The following is an 11,772-nucleotide window of genomic DNA, read 5'->3' as shown; positions in this document are numbered from 1 at the left end:
CTTGTGAGTCTCTTTCCCACCCCCACCCCCCAACTGTGTCAATTAACCTTTCTCTGCATCAAGAAAAGAAAGAAAGAAAGAGAGGGAGGGAGGGAGAAAAAGAGGGAAAGAGAAAGATTTTGGCTTATATCTTACAGAGCAGGATTTAGTCACCAAGAATAAAACATGATAGGAACAGCCAGGCCAATCCCCGATAGTAAATGCCCTCAGCCACACTTGTCCCTGTGGGGAGCAGGTGAAGCCTTGAGGTGGGCGTTAGGCTTACAGAACATAGAATATGATAAATCTCACTGGGCAAAACACCAGCTAGTTATCAGAAAAAGCCGATTTCTGTTAATGAAGTAATTTATTTTCTTCATAAGATGGTAGGAAATTCTTGATCTCAAGATTGCATAAAAATAAATCAAAATAGTAATTACCTACATAAGATAAATGAAACTGTAAATTTTGATTGGACACTCAAAAATACTCTAAATGCAAACTCTCTGCTATAAATACATGAACTATTAAGTCAGGATTAGGATCCCTTGAGAGGGAAATACATTCTGTGGATTTTCTAGTCCTTTTTAAATATGAGATTTTTAGTGTTTTGCTCCTTGCAATAGGTTTAAGTGGTTTTCCTGGGCATCCTCCCTTGCTGTGTCACATTACAATAGGAAACAGGAGGGAGTTAAGAATGAATATATTTGCAGTACCTGTGCTCTCTCTGGAAAGTCCTGTGTCTCTTACAAGGCTTTCTCCCAGTGCTTCTGACAGCAGTGGGAGGCCAATTAATGATTTCCCGTCAGTTCCCTGCTCTCATTATTTGGTCTCTGGATTGCGATGCTGTGCCTTTCTACAGAACTACAGCAAACCACCGTCATGATTATAACTGGTATCACTACCACAGAGCAACATGGCTGAGGGTAGCCCGGGCCTTCCGCTTACCTCATTTTTAATAGACAGGGAACAGGTAAAATAGCAAGTTTCTTGTCAGCTAGCAAGGTAACAAAGATCTTACAGGAACCATACACCTACTTCAAAAGAACAATATAAGACTACATGTTTTAAATTGTACTATCTGGTGGGTTAAATTATCCAGCTGCACTCGTCCAAGACCTTGGCTCCCGGGGAAGATCCCTGTGGGTTGTTAGGCGCCTCCACTTATTTTTTGTGGATCCTTGGAGACAACAGTTTATTCTAATGCGACATCTTGACCTGCGCTTTAAATTGAAATCTACCCCTCCCTGATCACAGCGCTTGCTGGGAAGCTCTCGAGAGGTGACCTTTACTCTCGCAGGCTTTCAGAACTCAAGTTCTGCTGCTTATCCTCTTGTAGAAAGTTCCTCTTCTTTGACATTCGTGCTCTTCTGCTATTCCCCATGCCCCCTGCTGTCCTTGACTGACTTCCTTCATTATGATTCTGGCACCTCTTCCCTGTCTACCCAATTCGTACCACATACGTGGGAGATGTCAACGTCCACATGGATGATGCCTCCAATACAGACTCCCATCCTTCGGTGCCTTCTCCTCCCCTCCACCTCGTCCACGGCCTCACTCTGGAAAATGCCCAAACCTCACACTCACCAAGTCAAGCAACTCCTTTCTGATCTAGCTCACATGTTGCACTATCCCAAATCTAACAGTTCTTATTCAACCATATGGGACCTCCAGTACTCTGACCTTTTATTTCTTCCATATTCATCAACCTCTATTTCTCTCCCAAGGAAGCAAAAATGTATAATATTTTTGTCCACTCTCTTAACAACGCCCTAAATTCCTTTGGCATCTCCTATCCTTTGCCACACTTGAATGGAAAGAAACTAAACCTGAATGAATCCAACAGTTCACTACTCCACACTTGCATGGAGATGGTACCACTATTAATTTCCAACCACAAACCCCACTGGGCCTTCGGTGTTGGAGTTATGCAGTCAACTTGGCTCACTCCCTCTATTTCTCTCTATTTAAAATCTCTGCTCTCCTCAAATCTCCATTCCCCGCCTTTGGTCCCAGAAGATGATTTCACATCCTGCTTAAAAGAAAAACTAGATGCCATCAGATGGAAATGGCCTCCCATTCCTGCTGCCATGCCATATTCATCCTTCCAATGTGGAGGTGCTCCTCCAATTTAATTTCAGGGCCACCTCCTCAGCCTGGCTCTAAATCTCATCCCCTCCCTTCTTCTTAGAATGGTTTTACAGTGGATTTTCCATTTCTCCCACTTTATTCCCAGCATCTCCCATTCTTTCTTAAAACTTCCTTTCTTAAAACTCTCTCTTGACCCTATTTCTTTCCTCTAGTTCCTTTCTCACTTCTCCACTTTCCTCTCCAACAAAATTTCTCGGGTGTTGCATATACACACTGTCTCCATCTCCTCACCTCCCACCTACTCCTTAGCTCACTCCAGGCTGGCTTTTGCTCACTCTACTTTGCCAAAATGGGTCTCACTGTGATCCTCAGTCACTTCTTCATTGCTGAATCAAAAGGACACTTCCCAATCTTTAATCAACTCGACCTTCCAACTGTATGTTATTCATCTGACCATTCTCTCTAAGTGGAAATGTTCTCTTCCCTTGATTTCCAAAACTCTGACCTGCTTTGGTGTTCATCATAGCTGCAGCTCCCCAGCCTCTTTCTCCTCCGTCAGCTCATCTGCCTCTGCCAAACCATCAGATGTTTCTGTGAGTTCAGTGCAATGGGGCCCATGTAATAATTGAGCATACACTCTATTCAAGGCACAATGCCAAGTGGAGGGATATAGGGAGAACAAGTAAGACCCTAAACCTATATATATTCATGTAGCTTACATTTTAATGAGGGAGAAAGACTATTTGCGATTTTGTACACTTACAAAAGTAAAGAGAACATATAAACAGGGAAATCAGACTTATTCTGGAGGGCCCAGGTCTTTTTCTTAAAGTTAGTGAAATTAAAGCTGAGATTTAGAGGAAGAATAGGCCTTAGCTAGTCTTAAGTATAGAGATGAGAAATGAGAGTCCTTGAAGCCGAGGCAGCAACGGTGCTAAGTCCCTGACATGAGAAGGCTCACAGTATGTTCCTGGAACTGAAAGGAGGTCAGTGAGGCTGAGACACACAGAGGGAGGAAGAGAGTATCACAAGGTGAGAGCTTGCAAGGTAGGCAAGGGCCGTCTTCAGGATTTTAGTTTTTATGCTAAGAGCAGAGGGGATGATGTTAAGCTGGACAGTGATGTGTTTATTTTTTAGAAAGATTTCTCTGGCTGGAGAGCTGCAGCTATGATGAACACCAAAAGTATAAATAAATGAATGTTTCTATACCTTTGAATTTGCTGCCTGTGTGCCCTCCAACCCTTCCCCATCTGGCAAATGTTTACCCAATCCTCACGTCTCCGCTTAAACATGGCTCGCTTTAACGCCTTCTTTAGGGGTCAAAGCGTCCACTCCTACATGTTCTAAGACACCTAGGTGGACTTACATGTTCCTTTCCTGTATTTTCGTATCACTGTCATATTCTCCTTGCTCCTGCTGCCTCTGACCATAATACTCTTTCCTCCTCTTTGTGAGTCCACTCTCCTCATCCTTCAAGGACACTGGCTCCAAGCAACCTTCCCTCGTAGGAGGGAGAGTCTCTCTAGAGCAATCAGCTATACCTTCTCCTGTTCCATGGTTCCTTCCTGTCTTATCTTTCCCACTCAGTTCTTGCATCCCGTCTTCTCTCCCCCTCTCAGTAACTGCATGCTTCCCTGTCTCTCCCCTTCAATTCCTGCACTTTGTCTTAGCTCTTCTGTTCAGCTATTCTATCCTGCCTTATGCCTCCTGCTTGGTTAACGCGTCCTGTCTGACCTCATCTCCTGGTACTCAAGGAAAGCCCAGATTTTAGATTGCTTAGTCCATTTTACTTGTTTAAAGAAATAGTTACACTTATTCACAGTTTGCTTCCGAACTGTCCCCAACTACAACATGTATTTAAGAAAAAAAAATCATTTTGTAAATCTTTTCTCTTACTTTCAAAACCTTCAAAACACACAGTGACTTTTACAGAAATGCAAAATATCCACCAACAACCAGCACAGGAATACTAGAACATTTACTCCTGTTTCCCCTACACAAGTGCCTCTTACTTCTTAATAATTACCTCTCGCTGATATCCTGCCACTCGGGAATGCAATATATTCTCTTCCTACCTCTACTTCCAATCCTGTAGAAGATACCAACTGTCAACACTGATGGCAGCAATTTATTGCGACTTCTTCTCTGAAATAAAAGGAATTTAGCACCATACCTAAGACTTGACTAGAAAAAAGGTCCTAAAAGCGTGTCTTGTTGTCTAACTGGAACTAAGAAGGGAAAAGAATTTCCAAAGATTTAAGTTAAAATTAAATTTGTCCACTGATTTATTTTTAATATAGTTCATCAATACTATACAGGACATTAGATTCTCAAATATTAATTATTAATGTTGCCTGAGTAGTAGGGACAGCACATGACTTCTCACACCTAAGAGGTGAAATGTCAGATAACAACATGAAGGGAAAATAAGAGTGAGCCAAACAACCACATACCAACCCCCAGGAATCAGGAAGGCCCTAAAGAATGAAATAGAATAACCAGAAAGAGCTGAATGATTCTGTCTCCTTATTCTTTTCCCATGTAGACCTGCTTCCCCAGGAATCTATGTGCCTCTGAGTTAATTATAACACCTAGCAGATGCTTCTCTATTCACTCTATTCAAGTGGAAAGGTGTAGACAGCTAGAAGGGGCAGGGGATGAGAGAGCAAAACTGCTACGTGTGAGTAAGGAAAGATTACTGATATGCTACCAAGACAGAATTTCTGAAAAACATTTTCAAGGTTCCACCTATATCCTGTAGCACAGAAACGTCTTTTTAGCAGCATGTACTTTACACACAGTTCTATGTGTCATGGGGGAAGTTTGTGGCCTTCCGGTTTTCAATATGCTGGCTTCTGGTGGGCAAGCATTATGGCGTGTCCAACAACAGGACACTGTCACTTTAACACTACATGCTGCTCTCATAAAAGGCAGCTTTCACAAAATGTGAGTCATTGGATGGGAGGTCTCTTATTTATTATTCTGTTAGCTGTTTCCTTCTGGCATAGCTTTTATCGTGTCAGTAACATCATTAGGTAAATACAGAATCTCTGAGTTGGAAGGGGCGCTGGAGGCGTACAGCTAGGAGCTGGGTGATGGCCGCTGAGGTGGCCCTGCCTGAGCTGAGTGTCAGCTCTACCACACACACCAGCTATGGGATCCAGGGCAATTTATTTAACCAGACTGTTACTCAAGTCCTTTTCAGTATTCAGCAATACTAACATTTTCTACTCTTTAGGTTTGCATGAGGATAAAATGAAGCAGTGTAAATCAATACACCTGGCTCTTGGTAGGCACTCAAAATACAGACGTATTTTTCCCTCACTCACCTCCCCACGGTTTTCCCTGCATAGAACGTTCCTTATTCAGATTTCTGCAGAGGTCATTCTTGTGCATTATTCAAGTCTCAGTTCAAAGAAGCCTGTCCTGCTTGCCATACCGAATGTGGCCCCCTGCCTACAGTAATTACTACCTCGTGACTCTAACTTACACTTCCCATAGCACGTCACATAGAATCAGAGATACATCTTCAACGTTTTTTTATGAGTTCATTGTCTCCACCACCTCCTTCCATCAAAATGTCAATTCCAAGAGAGCAGGGATTTCTTTTTTTAAACTCTTTTATGTCTACCCAATAAATACCAATTAAATGAATGAATACCACTATATGTACTATATACTTGTATGTGTAGAAAATCACCCCCTGGAAAGTAGTTTGAGGTAGTTGAGCATACAGTCATCACTGACCTTTCCATGATCAAGATTTTCACAAAAATTGCAATCTCAAGCACCCCATTCAGTCTCTGCACAAATAACCAAAGCATACAAGGAGAAACAGATAATCTGAATAGGCCTACATCTATTAAAGAAATTAAATCAATAGTTAATAAGCTTCCAAAAAAGAAAGCATCAGGTCCAGATAATTTCACTACTGAATTCTACCAAACATTTAAGGAAAAATAACATCAATTCTCTGCAACGTCTTCAAGAAAAAAGCAGAGGGAAAATTTTCTAACTCACTCTATGAGGCCAGAATGACGCTAATATCAAAACCAGATAAAGACATTACGAAAAAGAAAAACTACAGACTAATGTTTCTTATGAACATAGATACAAAACTTTCCAAGATATTAGCTAATCAAATCCAACCATATATATAAAATAGTGACACATCACACCAAGCGGGATTTATTCCAATCTCTATCCAATACCTCCTCTTCTTCCAGCTCACCTGCTCTAGATATTCCATCCCTGCAATTCTTTGACATCAAGACCTCCTATCCATTGACCATCACTTTTTCATTGTTCTGATATGTCCTCTCATTTTCTTCCTTGTCTGAGCTTAAATTTCATGGTCCAATATTATAATAACTCACTTGAAAGGATTCTTAACTCCTTTGGCCCTGTCCCTATATTTCTCTTGCCAGACAAAGTCTCACCCTGGTTCAACTCAGCTTTCCTATGTCCACATCCAAGCAACTTAACTTGCTGGAGAAAAACAGATCTGCTAAACTGGTCTCACTTTCACAATATGACTTTAATTCAGTACTTCTGGCCAAGCCTCTCGCTCTCCAAAACGGACACTTCACACCTTCTCTCTGTATAACTCCTACATCTCCTGCACTGCCCTCACTCTCAACCGGTAACTTCACCTCGTACTTCATTGAGAAAATAGAAGCGAATAGGAACTCTCTCATCTTCCCACCATCAAATCTATCAACTCACTTGCATCTTGCCCTTACTCTCTGTCTTCTTTCCTAATATATGAGGTGTCCTTTCCCCCCCTTCAGAGTCCAAACCTGCCACTTGGCCTCTGGACTCCAGCCCCTCTTGCCTTGTCTCCCACAACAATCCCCTCCTTCTCTTGTGTCATCAATTTGTCTTAACTCTCCATAATCCCTCTCATCAAAACAAATATGCTTAGTCTCTCCCCTCTTTTAACAAACCTTCCCTTGACCCGTCTGCCTCCAGATATCACTTCATTTATTAGCTACCCTTCTCAACAATACTTTTTTCCTCTGACATTTATTATGAGACATAATACTTGCCCCTAACTGTTGAATCACCCCCCAGGCTTTGTTCTTAGACGACCCAGGTTTTGCAGAACAGAGACTGCTGTGTCCCTTCCAGAATCTATATTCCTGACCCTCAAAACCCATGGGCATAATAAGATGGTTGTTTTAAGCCATTATGTCTGGGGCAATATGCTATGTCAGCAACACTAACTGGAACATGGCCCAAGCCACCTTAATATTCTATCTACACAGTTGCAGTGGCCTGCTGCCTCCGCTTGGCCTCCCCTTGCTGCCCTAGAACCTATATTCAACGCTGGAACCCAGAGTGGTTCTTTTAAATCTTCAGTCTGATTACATTTCTCCCCTTCCTAAAATTCTCCTCTGGCTCTCCATCCCATTCAGATTAAAAACCAAAGTTCCTGTATCGTCCCACAAGTTCCTACATTAACTGACCCTCCCTACCTCATCTCCTGCCACTCTGTCCCTTGTCCATTTTGCTCCTCTTTCAGGATTCTTTACTGCTCATCAACACTTTAGGAGGACTCCAGGCTCAGGACCTTTACACTCCTTGTTCCCACTCTGTGAAATACTCTTCTTCTAGATATCCACATTGCTTGCTCCTACACTTCCCTCAAGCTTCTACTCAAATGTCACCTTACTATGAAAGTCTTCCAAGATCACCCACCTTGCTACAACGCTCCCTCTCCCCCTTACTCAGCTTCATGTTCTCTGAAGCATGTCGTATCGTCTGGTGTATCACATGTTGATTGTTTATCTGTTCGTGTATGTCCACCCCCATTGACTGAAACTGCCATTAGGGTATTGTCTTGGCCAGTTCTGGGGAGCTACCACGGTGGCTGACACACAGTGGATATTTAATAAGTATGCATAGACTAGAAAACTTAAGTGAGTGAATATACCCACACACCGGGATGAGAATCTGCAGTGCAATAAGCAACAGACTTAGAATGAATAAGCAACTTGTGAAGACCCATTTTTTGTCCCTGAGAAATTAAAACAAAGCCCAACCGCAACCTGACTGGCCGCATCTCAAGGGATTTTACCGAGGCTGTGCTGCTATGCCGGGCGCCACAGGAGCGAGGACACGAACGTCTCCAAACTGGGTTCCAACTGTATTTTTTGAACAAAGTTTATGTAATAAAAACACAACAGGGGTGCCTGGGTGGCTCAGTCAGTTAAGTGTCCAACTCTTGATCTCGACTCTCACGGCTGTGAGATCAAGCCCCACGGTGGACTCCACGCTGAACATGAAGCCTACTTAAGAAAGAATGTAGAAGACATAACAATAAAAATAATCTCGCTCGCTGACATTTCTTAACCACCATCTCTTTGCAGCCCTTTACTACCATTTTGACACCCAGTGTATATTCAGGAAAAGTGTCAGCACACCTTTGTGAACTTTACCTATAATTACAAAATGTCTGTTGCAGCAGCCTCTGGTAACACTGTTATAAGCATTTTATGTATATGTACATATATGTAATTTACATATATATATGAATTAAGTGATTATACATAATCTCCAATAATCATCTATAATACATCTATGACTTATAAAGGCATTTTATACTACAGATTCTTTGTATAGCCTAATTTAATTCATTCAACTGTACAAGGTAAAGGGAATATCAGGTTTTCACTAAATTTATGTTTTTAGTAGATGAAGAAGTACAAGATCACCGAAGCCTATAACATTTCCAAATCTGCAAGGATAATGGGGGGAAATGCTAGAGAGAAGCTTTTCTCCAGACTGCATAAATACAGCATCCAAATCATAAAGAACCACACAAATACAAGAAGGCTTAGCACTGCTTTCCTGTAGTTCCTATTCAGAGAGTCCCTAGAGAAGCAGGTGTAAGGGAAATGCTTCTCCCTCATTCAGCACTGCTGTTCTTCTGTCCAAGCTCTGCAAGCTTCTCTGACCCACTCCTGGTGGTCCATGCCAGTCTCCACCAGAACACTGATGCCCTGTTTTAGAGCTTTCAAGATCTGATGATCAGTCAGGCTCAGCAACTGGTCAAAGCTCTGAGTTTTAAGTACAGTCCTCACTAGCTACAGCTGTGTAACTCAGCCTGTGTGTCTTGGTCTTACCCATAGTGTCTTCTTTTATCTTTCAGTTCTAAAAGTAGTGCGTGTGTTTGATAATATTTATTATGTCTCTAATTTAGATATCAAGTTCCAAAAGAAGTAAAAATAAGTGAGTTGTGAAAATCTCAACTAGAGAAAAATCAGAAGACCTTTCCTCTTTCTGGCTTAGAGCCCAGCATTTTGCATAAATCACTAACCTTCTGAGAGTCAATTCCACAGAGACTTAAAAAAATAAAAATAATGTCTGCCTATTCCATAGTATTGTTTCAAAAGAAGTAAAAAGTATAAAAGATTCAATTTGTTAATGTGTTAAAAACAAAATTCTAAGTCAATAGGATGCATACAAAAAGTGATCACATTAATCAGTAATTTAAGTTGGCAGATGATAGTAAAAAATATCACATCAGGTCTTAGGGACACACTTAGATTTCCCATCATATTCAGCAACAGCTGTGTTGTGAATGTGGTGAAGCCACCAAAACCCAATTGACAAGTACCATGGGCACAGGGGATGCCCACTCATCTTCTCCATCCACAACAGTTTTGTGGTACATCTTTCCTCCCACCTTAAATAAAAGTATGTAGTACCCACCTCATTAGAGCTACAGCTAGTCATGAGGATTTGCCCATGAACTAAGAATGCATGTCTGTGTCTCCTTCCATTATGCAGTGGAAACAAGCATGGAGCATCACACAGCATCCCGGAGTCCCCTCAGTGAAAACAAATGAGCTGGAGATATCCATGGCAAGTCCTTCAGCAAAGAACAGAAGTGTTTGTATCTGTTCTAAATCCCTCCCGACTCCCCCACTGGTCTACCACCACTGCCTACCCTGACAACTCACTTTCTCCATCATGTTTAGCTTTTCAGACTTTAGAAGAATCTATCGGTAGTGTTTGTAAAATCTGGACCCTGACTAGGAATTTTCTGCTTAATATCCATCACTTGCTGCTTCCAATCATAGTGTCAGATCTAAAATTCATCCCAGCTCCTTAATGGCTTTGACCGCTAACACATCAATTAGTCCTGAACTCCTCGTGTCCGGCTCGTTCTGTCAGACCAACGTTTCAGGCAGGAGAGTAAGTGGGAACCTGGCTTTGAATTCCGTGGTGAATGATGTAACAGCAAAGCTGGCAAAACAGCCTTAGAAGCCCTGAATCCACATCCCCTATCAAATGCCTATAAAGAACCCTAGATTATCCTCCGTCAAATTATTTATAGGTGACAAGAAATATTTCTAATTATATCCATTCACAGCCACAGTCAGTGAATATTGTGCAAAGAGATTGCCAGAAAAGGTTTTGCCAAGTAGGTTCCAGCAGGGACAGCTGAGGTGGTTGCTGTGCTTGCACAACGGTCTCTATAAAAGTGGAGCCCACATGCCTCCGCCTGTCCTTCCTCAGAATTCCTCAAGGTATGTATACCTGATGAACACTTGGCTAGTTCTACATTCCTGCTGATAATGACCATTCAACTTAAGGGAAATGGCTCCTATTTCCCAAATTTTAATTTTTCTTTCCATCACTCCTAAGGATGACATGGTACACGATATAGTTACTAGGATCTTGCGACTAACTGGGAAAAAGAAGAATCTGCATTCTCTTGGTTTTTTTTCTTTCAACAGCAATTGTCTGCTTTGGGCCCGCCACCTTCTTTATCTGGTAACACGAGAGGTAAGAATGATTTATTACTACACTCTAAAGGACAAAGGGATCTTTACTGCTAAGTCTTAAAAAAAACTATACCATCTTATTTCCTGGGCTAGTAATAGGAATAAGGTAATACAGGAGCAGCTGTTCTTTAAAAATGGCTTCTCATAAAATATTGACTTTTCAGACCATTTAACAACACAAAATTTAATGACTCGTCTCTTCCACATGTTGTTAGCCCTTCAGAAACAATGCAACAATTACAATGTAATATTCAGTGTGAAACCCTAGTCCTACTTGACCAGTGAAGATGTATTACAGAGACTGTTTGGTAATATCAACAATGTGTTGATCAGGTAGGCAACATTTCCAGGTGGCAATCCAGGCTTTCCACGGACTCTGGCTACCTGAGGGAAGCCAGGTGGCTTTCCAGATCTCGCAGTGGAGTCAGCACTGAACCTGGACTTGCAAGAACAGGGTTTGTGTCCCAGGCCCACCACTTACACTTCTGTCACACTGTATGACCCTTCACCTTTCTGGGCCTTAGTTTTCTTATCGGTAAAATGAGGAGGCTGCATTCTGGGTGATGGCTAAGGTACCGGCAGCTCTTGCATCTATAACCTCAGACGGTGGCTTCCAAGTACTCCTCCATACAATCAAAACATTCAACGGACCTCCTCCCCAGCTCCATATGTTGGGACCTGTCCTTTTAGTATTCTGTTAAAAACACACATAATGATGAAAACCTGCTATACTTTTGATAAATTCCTAATTAGTTCATATTTAGTAAGAAACTATAGTGACTTAGACTTGTTTCAGGATGTGGCTTGCTCAAACTTGAGGCAGGTGGATTCGGGAGCCCCTGCAACAACCCTGAGGATCCTTGGGGGCTTGTGACCCACAGGTGGGGAAACCAATGATCTCAGACAT

Source organism: Halichoerus grypus, chromosome 2, assembly GCF_964656455.1.
Source record: "Halichoerus grypus chromosome 2, mHalGry1.hap1.1, whole genome shotgun sequence".
Lineage (NCBI taxonomy): Eukaryota > Metazoa > Chordata > Mammalia > Carnivora > Phocidae > Halichoerus > Halichoerus grypus.
The sequence above is the reverse complement of the archived record's forward strand: the minus strand, read 5'-3'. Positions refer to the sequence as shown.